Genomic DNA, 17670 nt, shown 5'->3' on the forward strand with positions numbered 1-17670 from the left:
CTCTGTTCCATGCATTGAGCCCTTGACTGAGAGCAGACCACATTCCTCTATATACAGCTACTGGTTGAGGATTGGGCATGCAATGCAAGCCTTTCAAATCAGACTTACTCTCAGGAATTTTGCAGACATTATTGAAAAAATTGAATTTACCTTTATGATAACTTTCTATTTGGAGAGGTGACAGCCATCTTCCTCCGACCACAGGATGTATGTTTAGAGCCAGTATGGGATACAGCTCCGTGCCTGGCAATGAAACAAAATATAAGAAGTATTGGTATTTCTGAGAAATTAGGTAAAACTTTTTCTTCTTGGTCTTGAATCCAATCATTCCTGAAAGACTCCCTAATCTCAGGCTGTTACTACATACACCAATAAAATATCTTTTAACTCAAGCTATTTTAGGTCTTACTTTATTTCTCTTACAAATTAAAGATCTCTAAAAGACTTATTTAACTCCAGATTTTTTAAATCCTCAACTTTAAAACAATAAACTACATCCTATATACTGCATAAGCATCTGAGAAAATGTTTGGAAATTTGTTTTCTTTTAAACAGTGAAACACTACAGAAAAGCAAAACATTACTATTGTACTGTTAAATATTTACTGTTAGTTTTGTCTGCTCTCACCATTAGACTTTCAGATCTTAGGCAATATATCCTCTGTATTCAAACACTTATAAGTTCACTTTGCATAAAAGGTGTTAATAAATTATGCTAGCATTTTTATTCTCTCCATTTTGTAGATATGAAAACTCAAGGATCAGAGAAACTGTTGCTTGCCCAAAGCCACACTATTATTACACTATTATTATATGATAGCCTTTCATAATTTGAAATTAATTACCTTAAGTGGACTTACTAATACCTTTTGGGATATTTTGCCACCCTATTGTGACACCTGTTATTGACTGCCCAAATAATGTGGAAGGAACCTATCTTGGCATACTGTTTGTATGTGTAGCTTTGGTTATCAGCTTGGACTCTCCACCAAAAGCCAAGACTGGCAATACTGTCTACCTTCCAATCTTTCCTAGAGTCTCAGCTTATTGCTCTAAGGTTGGGGCTTTGACAATTGCCCCAACTGACATCAGAAACCCTACTAGTCAGTTCTGTCCATATGCCCAGAAACATTGTAAAGAGCATTTTTCCATACCTAGATTATTCCAATGCATGATTAATAGCTTCTGAAATGATTCTTGTTTCACTGACTCGATTGAGAAATTCAATTGTAAAAATCCAGCATTAAGAAGCATGTAGATATGGCTTTAAAAAGAGGAAGGAAAAGAAAAATGGCAGCAAGGACTTCCTAAAACTTATTATTTTTATAAGGTGAAAATGTTGGCATTACCTGCCTAGTAAGAGCTCCATGAGGTGGGTTCCACTTTTACTCCCATTTGTCAATGAAAACACACACACACACACACACAGGAACTTGCCCAAGGTAACATACCTAGTAGTAGAAGAAGACTCAAATCCAGTTGTTTCCCACTCTAGAAACTCAATTATTAACCACTTGTAATGCCTTTCACTGAATTTTTACTAAGATGCACCAAACAGAGTTAGGTGTCAAATAGAACTGACGCTGTATCCTGTCTGACATAGAGCAGCTGTCATTTTAACCTTTTTGAAACTCAGTTTCTTCTGTAAAATTAAATATCTAGCTCATAAGGTTGTTTGATGTTTAAATGGCGTTGATATGTAAAATATTTAGCACAGGGCTTGGTACTTAGTAAATACTCTATAAATGATAGTTGCTATTATATTTAAGTATTAGACCCACTATTTTCTTAATAAATGTAAGGTAAATATTAAAAGATGCTTAATACTAGTACAAAAAATTAATAACCATATTATAAGAGGCAATAACATTTTAGAAAGATAATAAATCATAAATCTTACATCTACATAGTGCTGAAGAATGTACACTGCAGAGTATAGATGAGTATCAGACAATGTATTTTTCTACCTGAAACTAATTAGTTTCTCTTGCATTAGTTAAGGCTCTTCCTCTACCACATGGGAAAAAACAGAGGTTATGAGTGATTAGTCATTTTTCTGCTTTGAATAATGATTGACATGTGACTCTTCCAATCAAGTCTCTTAATATATACCCACAATCATCCTTATATCATGTACATCATGTACAGTATAGCAGAATCGACATCAGGCTACTGGTCTTATATATAATTGAATTCGAAGTACCAAATTATTTTACATACTTCTCTATTAGTATTGCATTATGAAAACTTAACATGTATACAAATGCCAGTTCTCATCAAGAAGCAGACTGTGTAGCATCAATACAATTTTATATATGTACATCCTAAAAATCATATTCACTGTTACTTAAAATAAATCTGGCACTACCTACCATAAAGGAAACAGAAAAATATAAGCATTCAAAAATAGGAGAGGTCTTTGAAAAGTATCATGGTTATAAGAAGTTGATTTTCTTCCATTTATCTAAGTCAATGAAATTGAGAGGAAATACTTGAGTCTGGAGAAAAATGCTTATTAAATAGCATAAATATATTTAATTAAAAAAACCTATTTTCTTTGAACAGATATTATGTGGAGTAACAAATAAAAATCAATTAGGTAGATATTCCTATTTTTTTAAATATGCTTAACTATAGTTTTTGTACACACTGGTGAGAATGCAAAATGGTACTACCACTTTGGAAGAGAGTTTAGCAATTTCTTACAAAATGTACTCTTACTATACGATACAGCAATTCTGCTTCTTGTTATTTACCCCAAGTTGTGTAGGTTACACAAAAACCTACATACCTGTGTTGACAGCAGCTTTATTCATAATTGTCAAAACTTGGAAACAACTAAGATGCCCTTCAGTAGGTGAATGCATAAATAAACTGTAGAAAATCCATACAATGGAATATTATTCAAAGCTGAAAAGAAATGAACTGTCAAGACATAAAAGAAACTTAAATGCCTATTGCTAAGTGAAAGTAGCCAATCTGAAAAGACTTCATACTGTATGACTTGAACTATATGACATCCCAGAAAAGGCAAAACTAGGGAGAAAAAGATCAGTGATTGTGGCGGACAGGGACAAGTAAGGGGGAGAGATGAATAGGTGGACCACAGAGGCTTTTTAGGGCAGTGAAAATACTGTTTGATAATGATGGATATACGTTATTATACTTCTGTCCAAACCCACAGAATGTGCAACACCAAGAGTGAAACATAATGTAAACTATGGACTTGGATGATTATGACGTGTCAATGTAGGTTCATCTTTGGTTCAAAAGAAAAAAATGACCATTCTGGTAAAAAATGATGATGGGTGAGGCTATGCATGTGTGAGGACAGGGAGTATATGAGAAGTCTGTGTACCTTTCTCTCAATTTTAAACCTTAAAAACTCTCTATTCTTAGAAATACACATGTTAAGCAAGTTTTGAAATGGTACTAAGTAGGATTTGTATGTCATAATTTTGTATCATTTTGACTTTTTCCAGCTAAATGAGCTAGGTGACAAAGTTTGAGAGATACTTGCAGATAAGAAAATCAGCAATAAAAACAATTACAAGAGCAATTGACATGCTTTGGAATCCTGAATGAGGAAGAAAGGAAAGCTAGAATATAGCTAATAGATTGGTAGGAAACAGGTTGGTGAAAAAAAGTATGTCTCTGAGTTTAGAAAGTAGATATATTGAATAGGAGAGACTGAGAACTAGAAAAACATGAGATCAGATAATGGAATTTTGCAGTATAAATATTAATTGGCTATTTCTGGATTATGACAACGTTTTAGGTTGTTGCCAAGAGGTATATGAGGATGTATGTAGCATGAAGCTTAGAGCCATTGATGTTGAGGAAGAGAAACAATTATAAAACATGTGGATTAAATATCAATTAATGTAGACACTTATCTCCTAAGATACTGGTGGTACTTAAAGACATCCATAAGGCCAGTGACTTAATCTTCAGTGAGTAAGAGTGATGACAAAGAGTGAAAGACAGTATTATGACCAGATGATCTGAATTCAACAGTTTCTTTCAAGAATGAAAGATTAATAGTTTGAAATAGTAACTATCATAAGAACAACATCTGCATTCCTGTTCTTGATAGCCTCATCCCTGCCATCAATGTGTGATTGCTAGAAGGTAACATCAACATGAAGTTGAATGGACCACAGGAGAGGGCATTGATTTTGCAGAGACTAGGGTTTGTATAAGAAAAGGAAAGAATGGACAGAAAGAATATCCATTTTAGTTGATTTATAGTGAAACCAGCTAAAAGATCAAAAAAGCATAAATTTGGCAGAGAGGACAGAAGTGGGAGCATAAGTTAGAGGAATAATAGGTATTATTTCAAAGAGAATTGATTGTTAAACTGATTTAGCATCTCAAGGTAGTGAAAGGTGACAGAGGTAAGAAGTGTTGGAATTAGCTGATATATAGGTATCTATTGGAACTTTGTTCAAAAGTCCATCCAAGATAGTTACAACACAACCGGAAGCATTTGGTGCTGTTTGAGAGTAATGTTTTATGTTTGTTAAACAGTTGCTCACAGTTCTACAAAAAAGTTTTGCTGGAAAAATAGATGGTAAATCTCCTATTAGCTTTTCTTCCAAGGAGAAAGATGTTTATTTAAAAGAGAAGAAGTGATCAGACAACAATGATGAATTCTTTTAAGTATATATATATTATATAAATATTATATATATAATATTATATATATAATATATATAATATTTATATAATATATATAATTTGTAAGATATCCTTTAAAACACTCTAAATTATTTTTCAGGAAGAAGCATATTTTTCTTATTTCCATACTGCTATATCTGTTTTAAAACACTGATTTCTCTACTATTCCTGTAAATCACCCAGAAGCAGCTTATATTTGTGTGACTCTAAGCCACATATGTTTCTCATTATTGAATAGTACCCTTTTCTGACTTTTTCTGATAAGGCTAAATTGAACTGATGTGAGAGAAACATACTTCTTACTGGAAATATTCATTTTTCATAGGCAGCATTCCAGTATCATGCACCAAACAAATGTAGAAACAAATTCTGAATTCTACACAGGCGGTTTTGGGAAAAACAATCACAGTTTCACAGTATTGTTCATAAGCAGAAATATTAACGGCTGTAAAGGATGGATATTGTTCTTCTTTCTCCAATGCTGTTTAATTAGTTCTCATTGTCATCCTTTTATTAGACCACAGAAGGTTAGATTGGGACAGACATGTGCTTTTCTGTCAGGCAGTCTTGACTCTTCAGGACTCTGTGGTTGATTGGCATTTACTGGTGAAATAGGGTTGCCTGACCACAGAGCCTGGACTATTAATTATTGCACTGTACTGCCCTTCATAGTACCAAGTCACATGGCTGGAATGAGGAATAAATAAAATATTTATCTCTCTTATCCTCTCCCTTCATTTTACTGTATAGGACAATAACGTTATTTTTCCAGAATTTTATAACTATCAGGTGGTAGAACCAAGATTAAAAAACAAACAAAAACAAAAGCCATGCCATAACTTCACACCCAGTGCACTTTCCAATATAATGTAGTTTTCTCATCTTTGAGAACATGTTTAAAGTAAAATTGTTTTACTTAAGAAAATAAAATGAAACTTGGTGAGGGCTATAATCATTCAGTTTTTAGTCCTGGAAAAGTTTAGTAGTGGAAGAAATTAGCAATCGTGAGAATGGTATTGTGCCTACTCTACAGTTTCATAGTAATTATATGTATATTGGGAATATTGGTTAATTTCTCTTTCCCTCCCTTATAATTTCATATATTTAAAAATAATATCCAAGAATCAGAGAGCTGTTCTTTTTGTTGTTAAGATTTAAAGATCATCTGTTGGAATGATTACTCATTAATTTATTCATACTCTAATTTACTTAAAACAAAAAATACAAAGTATTTTTATTTTTAATAAAGATTGGAAATATTTATGATTTGATACACATAGAGTGAAATGATTACTAGTCAAGCTAATTAACATATCAGATCCTCACAAGGTTACCATTTTGTGTGTGTGATGAGAGCACAAGAAATCTACTCTGTCAGCAAATTTCTGACAGCAGAAACTAACAACACTGTAAAGCAATTATACTCCAATAAAGATGTTAAAAAAAACCAAAACTATAGTCATCATGTTGTACATTAGATCTCTAGACTTCTTCATCCTGTATCACTGCAACTTTATGCCCTTTGACCAACATCTCCCCATTTTCCCCCCTTCCCCTCCCCAGTTTTACTCTCTGTTTCTACATCTTCAAGGAGATTTTGCCTTTGGCAACAACATGAATGAACCTAGAGGACATTAGGCTGAGTGAAAATAAGCCAGACACAAAAACAAGTGAAATCATGCACTTTGTTTTCTAGGTTGAATCTACAAAATTGTGTTTTTTTAATCCAAAACTAAATTGAGTGCTAGAATAAGCCAGACACTGATTTCAAAAATATATAGTAAAAAGCATGCCCATTACAAATACAGTTTTTCTATCTTTGTATGGGTGTTTAGGATCTAAATCTTTTATTTATTTTCTTGCTCCTTAGAATAATAGGAAATTGACATATTGCCAAGACTGTCTCATGGAAAAATGTCTCTTCCCGTAAATTCCTATAACCAGTATCCATTGGTATCTTAGCTATAGTTTCTCTAGATTCCAACTTGTCTTTCCTCTACTATAAGAATAACCTGAATTTATGTTGTAATAAATATCCTTTAGTAAGGGATTAAGACTCTAGTGGAGATTCCTGCACCAGAATACAATGAACTACTTTAATATCTTGAATTCTAAAGAGATCCTGATTGAGTATAATCAGAGAAATTTAAAGCTCTATTATCATGTGGTGGCAATCTTTTGAGTGCCCACTAGGTTCCAGGCATATGTTCCTGAAGATGAGCTATTTATGTTTTTAAGAGTTGATCATCTGAATGGTTCTGCATTGGTTTATCCCCAATTAGATGCAGCCTTTCCTCTCCATAGGGAGGATACAAATACCACACAGTTTTATTTACCTTAGAGATAACAAAGAACAAAGTATATGTCCTTTTAAATTTTGAATCGATGTGTTCATTTTCAACTGTATGATTGTCAAATTTGTGTCTTCTAAAGAAATTTATGCTATAAAGCTATATGATTTTTCACATATAATTTGTGAAACGCTGTTTGCATATGCCCACCCTAACTAATTTCGTGAAGTTGATCTGAAAACTTCATTTGCCTTGACACTGTTTCAAGATTCATTAATAATGAGCTCTCATGAATATATGGGGATGGTACGTCAGAGCCTGTAGCACTTCTGCACTGTTTGTGGATAGGCAATGAATATCTATTAATTTGTTCTTAGTCTCCAGCCTGGTCTCTTAGCATTGAACATTAACTAGTTATTTATTTATTTTGACATTGAAAATAGAAATATCATTTTCATTGACAAGATAGGGCCACAAAGGGCAGCTCCACAGAACACAAATAAGACAATCCTAAGACAAGAGTGTAAAACTGTAGCAGACGGGTTAATACTCTTCACCCTCATCCTCTCCCACCTCTGCTCCAACCTCCTTGTAAACCTTCTCAAGGGCAGCCATGTCCTCACAGGCTTCAAAAAACTTTCCTTACTCCATGCCCTCACCCACGTACCACTGAACAAAGGCACGCTTGGCATACATTAGGTTAAACTTGTGGTCCAGGCAAGCCCAGGCCTCAGCGATGGCTGTGGTGCTGCTCAGCATGCACAGAGCAAGCTGTGCTTTGGCCAGGTTTCCACCAGGTACCACAGTGGGAGGCTGGTAATTAATGCCAACTTTGAAGCCTGTCTAGCCCACAAACTGGATGGTACTCTTGGTCTTGATGGTAGCAATGGCAGCACTGACATCTTTGGGAACCACATTGCCATGGTACAACAGGTAGTAAGCCATGTATTTACCATGGTGAGGGTCGCATTTCACCATCTGGTTGGCTGGCTCAAAGCAAGCATTGGTGATCTCTGCTACAGTAAGCTGTTCATGGTAGGCTTTCTCAGCAGAGATGACAGGGGCATATGTAGCTAGAGGGAAGTGGATGCGGGGATAGGGCACCAAGCTTGTCTGGAATTCTGTCAGATCAATATTCAGGGTTCCATCTAATCTCAGGCAAGCAGTGATGTAGGACACTATTTGGCTCATGAGGTGATTCAGATTAGTGTAGGTTGGGTGCTCAATATTGAGGTTTCTACAACAGAAGTCATAGATGGCCTCATTGTCTACCATGAAGGCACAATGAGTGCTCCAGGGTGGTGTGTGTGGTGAGGATGGAGTTGTAGGGCTCAATTACAGCTGAGGAAACCTCGGGGTGCTGAGCAAATGGAGAACTCCAGCTTGGACTTCTTGCCATAATCAACAGAGAAACGTTCCATCAGCAGGGAGGTAAACCTAGAACCAGTTCCCCCACCAAAGCTGTGGAAAACCAAGAAACCCTGAAGATCTGTATACTGTTTCCAAATTCGGTCCAAGACAAGGTCAGTGATCTCCTTGCCAATGGGGTAGTGACTGCGGGCATGATTATTGGCAGCATCTTCCTTGCCTGTGACGAGCTGCTCAGGGTGGAAGAGCTGGCAGTAGGTGCCAGTGCAAACTGCATCAATGACCGTGGGTTCCAGGTCTACAAACACTGTCGTGGGCACATGCCTGCCAGTGCCTGTTTCGCTGAAGAAGGTGTTGAAGGAGTCATCCCTTCCCCCAATAGTCTTGTCACCTGGCATCTGGCCATTGGGCTGGATGTCGTGTTCCAGGCAGTAGAACTCCCAGAAGGCACTGCTGATAAGGACACCAGCCTGGCCAACATGAATGGAGATACACTCACACATGGCTGAGACTTGTAAGGTTCTGTGGCATTGGAGGAGGCGAGGGGACAGCCACAAAGATCTCCCACTAACAGACTACCAAGGAGTCCGGGGAAGAAGTAGTCAAACATTAACTATTTAAAAAGCAGTTCATTAGATATATTATTTTTGATTTTAAAAGTATACATGTGCATTCATATACATATTATATATAGGAAGATAGTATGCAACAAAATAGCAATAATACTTTTCACTGCATAAGAAAATTAGAAAAAAATTATTATCCTTATTTCGATATTTTAAAAATATTTTTACTCAAGTTTATAAGAAACAACACTAATACTGTTATAGCAACAATACAGTTTGTTTTTACCAGTGATTTTTAACTGACCGGTACTCATAAACACATTTAGAGAGCTAATATTATGACTGTTTTGTATAAAAGAATACACCCTCATCTTGATTGCCTTACATGAATAAATGATAAGATTGAATCCATATATTCCAACCATAAATCTTGTACATTCCCCACTATGATTTTAAAAGAAAAAGAAAAAACAAAGTGCTGACCTTTTTAGGACTGAGAATAAATATCTAAGAGCAGGGAGAGAAGAGAAGCTCAACCATCAGAGAAAGATAATTGGGCAAATTGAGACTCAACGTATAACTTCCAACACAGCCACGATCTGGGTAGTTGGGCATTCAGAATCCTGGGCATTCAGGATTTCTGGGCAAGGGATAGAGCACCAGGAAATCAAAGCTATGGACAAAAAATGATCATGGGATTGATGGAGATGTAAGAAAATTTAGAGAATAAAATTTTATTAAATAAGTGCCTAAATCATATTCACATATGCTTTTAATACAATTTTGGTGAATAAACAAAAAAAGTAATTAAAAAGTGAAGAGAATATATCCAGATAGTTAGGAGGCATCTGTTTCCTCAACTATACATTTGTTGCCTAATTTATGTTGCAAATAGATAAATTTTATTGTATACTTTGTATATGCTTGTCAGTATGCTAAGAACTTTAGACACACTTTTATTTAAATACCTGAACAATTCTCTTAAGTAGATATTATTGTCCCCATTTTTAAATGACAAAACCAAAACTCAGAAGATTAAGTAACTTGGCCAAAGTAAGTCATTTAGGTAGTGGCAGAGCCAGGATTTGACACTGCATTGCCTGCATTCCAAGTCGACGGGATTATTTGTTAGTATAAGGACCCTAACATTCAAGAAATTTGAACTCCAGTGACTTCATGGTTACCAAGTCTCACTATTCAGTTATGTGTGCTTTAGAAATACTTATTCTTATCATGTATATATAATCTTTGCAAATGTCATCTGTGTATTATGCTAATAAAGCAAGTTGCATAAAAACATGGTATGACTTTGCAATTCAATCCAGACAAAAACTTTAATTAGAAAGTCATAGAAAAAGTTCCTCTTACAAATTATCCAAAATTTGCTCCCTCACAACCATCTGCTATTCATACTTCTGTTACATGGAAGTCAGATATCTCGGGTTGTGAAAATTTAGTTAGTGCTATGGTAGTGCCAGTACCTACCATAGCAGTAAGTATGGTAGAACCAGGATTTTTTTTTTTTTAAATGTGCCATGTACCTTAGTCATAGCTATAGCTATGGATATCAATACCTTCAGCTAATAGCAAAAGGGTCTGCAAAAGAGATTTTGTATTTTCTGTTCTTTTTTCAACATCTATAGCCTTCTGACATCATCTGACTGGAAACAGCTTTTATGTTATGTACAGTATGAAATAAAAGCAGCCTGAAATTAAAATACACATATATTTTTGAGCACTGTAATTTCACATTTATGAATATTGTTACTACAATTATAAAAGTTGCTCATCTTTACATTTGAAAATAATTCTTAATAACAACAACAAAAAAATAGTGCCTAACTGTCTGGTTATTTTCTTCTCCAATGATCAGCCTAGCTGGCAATTTAAAATTTTTAGTTATAGAGAATTTTATAAATTAAAGAAGCCCTCACCACTCCCTATTGATCCAACTTCTTTATACTAAACAAGGCAAGTGATAATGTACAATTTCTTATTTGACAAGACACTACTAAAGAAAAAAAAGAGTAATGTATTTCAGTACATTAAGAAGTAGAACACATATCATCAGTTTCCATACTTTTCTCAATTTATTTGACAAATGTTTATTGGATAACTACTGTGCATAAAGAACTGTGCTGGACACTGAGAATACAGCAGTGAACCTGAATATCTACCCTGATAAATAAAAAAATCTACGCTGATAAAACATAATTTTGAGGGAAAGACAGGAAAAAAGATAAAATAGAGACAAGAGTCAAGTAGCAATAAGTGCTAAGGAGAAAAAGAATGGGGGGGGGGAGAGGGAAACAGAGGGAGAGATGCATATGAGGTTACTAGTTTAGGAACAGTGGTAAGGGAAGGCACTATTTATAAAGTGACGTTTGAGCACAGATCTGAATGAGGTGAGAAAATAAGCCAAGGAGCTCTGGGGGAAGATTCCAGACAAAACCCAGCAAAGATGCCACCGTGGCTGACAAGAAGAAAGTAAGGGATTTGTGGGAGATGATGTCAGATACATGGGGGCGGGGAGAGGAGGTAAGGTCTGGAAGCACATACTAGGGACTTTGGTTTTTTAATCTGTGTGATATAGCAACATACCAGGTGATTCCAAATAAGTGACTAGCATGGTACAACATTTTAAAAGAACCTGCTGGCTGTTGTGTGGTGAATTGACTATAGAGGACAGATAAAAGGCAATAGTGGTAAATCAGTTCTGAGCCAACTGCAAACTACCAGGCAACAAATAAAAGCTACCTTAGAATATAAGTTGATCATTATAGGTGTTAATCCTTACACTTGAAAACAAGAAGTAGACAGACTCATATATTTTCATGGTAGAACCAAAATGCTTTTCTAGCAGATTGGATGTGGTGAGAGAAACAAAAAAGAGAAACCAAGAGTGCCTCCAAAGATGGTGAAGATACTTATCGAGAAAAATAAGACTTCAGAGAATGAGTATTTGATTCTGGAAATGAAAGTTTGAGCTGCCTATGAGGTATGCAAGTGAAGATGCTGAGGAAGCAATTGAATATAGAAATCTGAATTTTACTAGCACATCTGGGCTGGAGATGCAAATTTGGGAATTATCATTGTATAAATAGAATGTAACATAATGAGATTAGATGAAATCATCAAAGGACTGAGTGAAAATTGGGGTCAGGAAAAAAAAAAAAAACAGAAGAGTTAGCAAAGGTAATTAGGAGAAAAACTTAGGAGAATATGTTTTCCTTGAAGCCCAATGAAGAAAATGTTTCAAGAAAGAAGTGATCCAATACTCTTGGCTATGTGAAGATGAGAACTGAAAACTGCTCATTTAGCAATGGGGAGGTTGTTGATGATTTTGACCAGAGCTATTTTACTAGAGTTCTAGGGGAGAAAGTCTAATTGCAGTGGGTTCAAAAAACAATAAATGAGCAGGGTAGGAGATAGCATGTATAAACATTCGTGTTATAGAGTGATGTTAGATGGAGAGGAATGTGAATACAGATAGGGAATTTTTGTTTGTTTGTAGGATATGTGTGTGTTTGTTGATGGGATTGATCCAACAGACAAGGGGAAAATAATCATATATCAAAGAGAAATGAGAAGTGCTAGAATAGTATTCTAGGGACAATATTAGGGATCTAGTGCAAGAGAGGAGTTGGCGTTTCTAGAAGAACATACTTTTTTTTCATAGTATTAGAAGGAAAGGTAGAAAAATTAAGTCCATGTACAGCTACGCTGGTACATTTGGTGATGATGGGGGCTTGTATAAATTCTCTCTTGATTGGTTGTATTTTCTCAGGGAAAGAGAAAGATTTCCTGAGCACCATAATGAGAGGAAACATCAGGGGTTTTAAAAGTGAGGGAAGGTATAAAAGAATCTTCTCAGAGAATGGAAGAATGAAGGGTTAAAAATATTTAGTCTAATTATTGGGTAAGATTTGGGGCCAACTGAGATCATTAGTTATAATTTTAATATGAAACTATTAACCTGACCTGTGTAATTTTTACATAGTTGAAGAGTAAAAGTGAAAGAAATTTAACAGAAATGAGTCATAGCTTCATGTTATGACAGTTGAGTGTCAGCTAAAATAGCTCACTCACCAAGAAGTTCTAAATGTACAGCCAAATCTCACATCCATTCTAGGTATCTCAAAACAATCACTTTTTGAATTTTTACATGTAAGATATGAGTGCCTGTGTGGCAAACTCCAGTTTGGAATTATTTTATGTGTTCTAGATAATGGAATCTAGATAATAGAATTTTGATATTTGCCTCCATAATAATATTTTAAGAGTAGAACTTCAATAGATGCATATTTATTTATAATGTGATCTATGTATTATACATATTCATATATATTAACATATAAATGTGCTAATTTATTATGTACACTATACACTATAAAAGTATGAATTTAAAAGGTGAGATACAGTTAAATTATTTTACAATTATTTTATTGTATTTATCAATAACACTGAATATTTTCACTAAAATGTACCATTAATAATGTATTAATGATGAATGTGGTTGCTTCATTATTTTTAAAAATTTTCAGTGAACATACAGTCATTACGAGGAAATATTTTACAGCACAGGGAATATAGCCAATATTTTATAATAACTTTAAATGGAGTATGAACTGTAAAAATATTGTATCACTCACTATGTTGTATACCTGAAATTAATAGAATACTGTAAATCAACTATACTTCAATTAAAAAAAACATGCAAAAGGCAATTCAGAATTCTAAACAAATTTTGTTTTCTTCTGTATTTGATGATACTGGTTATCATAGCTGAAAAAGACACCTCACAACATTACGTATTTCTGATGGAAGAATTACAAACTAATTCTTTTTGATTATATAAACACATATTTTTAATATTAAAATATTTAAATTGTAAATATTATAAAAGTCTTTTTTAGTTGTGTGAACATAACATAAAATTGACCACCTTGACCAGTTTTAAATGTGTGAAGTACATTCATATTGCTGTGCAACAAATCTACAGAAATTTTTTCATTTTGCAAAACTGAAACTATATACCCATTAAGCAACGTCCAATTTTCCCCTCCCCAAGCCCTTGGCAACCACCATTTTATTTTGTGTCTCTGTGATTTGACTGATCTAGGTACCTCATGTAAGTATTTTTCTTTTTGCAACCAGTTTATTTCACTTAGCATATGTCCTCAAGATTTATCCATGCTACAGCATGTGTCACAGTTCTCATCCTTTTAAGGCTGAATAATATTCCATTTCATGTATATACCGCGCTTTGTTTACCCATCCATCCATTGACGGACAGTTGGTTTGTTTCCAATCTTTTGGCTATTGTGAATACTGCTACTACGACCATGGGTATACAAATATCTGTTTGAGACCCTGCTTTCAATCCTTTTGGGTATATATCCAAAAGCAGAACTGCTGGATCATATGGTAATTCTATTTTTAATGTTTTGAGTAACTGCCATACTGTTTTCCATGGCAGCTAGACAATTTTACATTCCGACCAACAGTGCTCAAAGATACCTAGTTCTCCCTATTCTTGTTAACACTTGTTTTTTTTTTTTTAATGATAAATAGTCATTCTAATTGTTGTAAGGTGGCATCTCACTTTGCTTTTTATTTTTATTTCCTTAATGATTAGAGATGTTAGCATCTTTTCATGTGCTTTGCTCATTTGCATATCTCCTTTGGAAAAATGTTTATTCAATCCTTTTGCTCATTCTTTTAATCAGTTTTTTGTTGTTGTTGAGCTGTAGGAGTTCTTTATAAATTCTGGATATTAACCACTTACCAGATATATGGTTTGCAAATATGTTCTCCCATTTTGTAGGTTCACTGTGCCCTTTGAGGCATGCTTTTTAATTTAAATGTAGTTCAATTTATATCTATTTTTATATTTGTTGTCACAAATTTCTTTATTCTACATTTCAATTGTTTGAAATTTTTAATTAAAATTTAGCTAGTACCTTCTAACTTCCCTAAGTCCATCCATTATTTTTTCACACTACATTTTACCTTGAACAACATGGATTTGAACTGCACCAGTCCACCTATACACAGATTTTTTTTCACTTTGTATGTACTGTGATACTCCATGATCTGAGGTTGGTAGAATCTGTGGGTACAAATCATAGATATGGAAGGCGGGCTGTGAAGTTATATGCAGATTTTCTACTGCACAGAAGGTTGGTGACCCAACTTCTGCATTGTTCAAGTGTCAACTAGAATTAGATTCTGTTGCATTTTAATATTTTTATCAAGTGCATTCAAAACCCAATGACACTCTTAATTTGAAAGATTTTTAAACCAGTTAGAAATCTCTTTTTAAGTGTTTTACATGGACAAAAAAAGTTTTTACAGATGATACCATTTCTGGAAGAAAATTATATAATTATAGAAACATTTCCAAATACTACTTGTTTTCAAAAATATTATCTCCGTGACATTTGTTTCTTTCAAAAAGAGGCCTTATTTAAAACCTTATCTTCACTTCAAAGGAATAGATAGTAATTATTTTGTAACTATCAGCTAAGCAGTATCTAGTAATAGTACTTATTAAAATCAGCAAATTTCCAACACATATTTTGTAAAAGAAAATCTCCACTTAAATTTGACAACTTTAAGAACTTCACTAAGAACTACCCAGTGAAATTCTGTGTGCTACGAATGCTATTCACAATAAAAATATTTCAATAATTTCAAGATATACTTATTGTTAAAGGTTTTTTTTTTCAGTAGACTTATGATGCAGTGAAGGATGATGGAGAGAGTACATTTTATATGTAGTACCATATATATATATATATATATATATATATATATATATATATATATATATATATATATATATATATCAACTTACCACTGTTTTTTTTCCCGCTCTTTGGTACCCAGTCAAAGGTATTGCCTCCTCAATGGTTACAAAGTTAGACTTGTACAATTTTTATTAGAAAAAATTTATTACTGAGAATATTTTTGATACATGATTATTTGTATTTCACACACACACACACACACACACACACACACACCCAAAGTGGCATTTTATATATTTCTTTATAGAAGTAGAATCTAGCAAATGCCGTAAGTTGAGACATGTTTAAAACATCTGTACTTTTATCCAACTGTAAGTATTTGACATTGCAAAGATAACAATTGATTTCTCAGTGATATTTGGATGATTTTCTTTACACCATTAAGTTAGGAATTGATAGCATAATTTGGTTGAGTATTTAACAGCACAAATATTCATCACTACACTGGTTGGTGCTTTAAACTACCAAAAATGTCACCCAAAAATCCTGAGTAAAACATATATTTTTTAAAAAATTGTGTAGTTACAGCATTCTATATCATTAAAATATTAATACCATGTATTCAATTTGATAGACTCTCTACTTGGATTTTTTTTTAATAATATAGATTAGTTAACTTTGACATGTTTGTCCACCTCTTAGATAATATTAAAAACCTAATGTAGGGCTTCCCTGGTGGCGCAGTGGTTGAGAATCTGCCTGCCAATGCAGGGGACACGGGTTCGAGCCCTGGTCTGGGAAGATCCCACATGCCGCGGAGCAACTAGGCCCGTGAGCCACAACTACTGAGCCTGCGCGTCTGGAGCCTGTGCTCCGCAACAAGAGAGGCCGCGACAGTGAAAGGCCCGCGCACCGCGATGAAGAGTGGCCCCCACTTGCCACAACTAGAGAAAGCCCTCGCACAGAAACGAAGACCCAACACAGCCATAAATAAAATAAATAAATAAAAATAAATTTTAAAAAAAGAAAAAAAAAAAAAAAACCTAATGTAGTTTGATCAATTTTGACAAGTTTGTCCATTTATTTCATCACTACTTTGCAAAACTTAAGAAAATGGTAGAAACAGTTTTTCACAGTTCAATTTTATTTCTATACTAATATATTTGATTTTTTTAAGTAAATAAAAATTAGTTATATTAGAATATGTGTTTGCTTTTTATGATTTAAAGGGACTAGTTTTGTCTAAAGCAATTGTTGAATATATTTAAAATAGAGGATGAATTTGTTTTTTCTTAGAACTTTTCGTTATTCAGATTGGAATAAAATGAATTGTGTGGTTGACGCTTGTCTGTGGAAATATTCTCCCTTTTATCACATTATAATATTTTGGGAAAATTTACTACTGATAGTAAATTTGATGAGTATTTAAAGCCAAGAGAGTCAAGTCATTGCACAGATTTCCTAGCATAGAAAACCATTCCAAAATGCCATGGAAAAGGTCAATTCTGGGTACAATAATTTAAAAATAAACTTTTATCTTGAAATCTTTTTCGATTCACAAAAATTGTAAAAATGGCAAAAGTAGTCCCCATATTCCTGCACTATTTCCCCAAACGTTATCATTTTATATAACTATGGTAAACTTGTCCTAACTAAGCAACTAACATCAGTGTATTACCATTAGCTAGAATCTAGATTTCTTCTAGGCTTCAGTAGTTTTGTCACTAAGGTGGTTTCTATTTCAGGATTCAATCCAGCACACCACAAAATTGCATTTCATCATCGCGTACCTATACTCTTCTCCAGTCTGTGACAATTTCTTTTTGAGCTTTACAGTTTCCTTTAAAACATACTTAAAAGTAAATTATCTAGAATTCTCTAGTGTGGCAGTATCTCTTACTTGTTAATTAATTACTTTGTTTTACAAAGCAATTGAGCCTTGTCAAACCAACTTACTTCTTTGCACAATGCAGAAGTAAAACTAGAATTCAAAAAGCATGCACAAATGCATAA

At 34.0% G+C, this 17670-nt stretch overlaps 1 pseudogene; it reads right to left on the reverse strand.

The window, feature by feature from the left end:
• Nucleotides 1–7514: 7514 nt before the first annotated feature.
• On the reverse strand, nt 7515–8842 carry LOC103002466 (tubulin alpha-1C chain-like; annotated as a pseudogene).
• Nucleotides 8843–17670: the final 8828 nt, after the last annotated feature.

Source organism: Balaenoptera acutorostrata, chromosome 5, assembly GCF_949987535.1.
Source record: "Balaenoptera acutorostrata chromosome 5, mBalAcu1.1, whole genome shotgun sequence".
In the NCBI taxonomy this organism is placed as follows: domain Eukaryota; kingdom Metazoa; phylum Chordata; class Mammalia; order Artiodactyla; family Balaenopteridae; genus Balaenoptera; species Balaenoptera acutorostrata.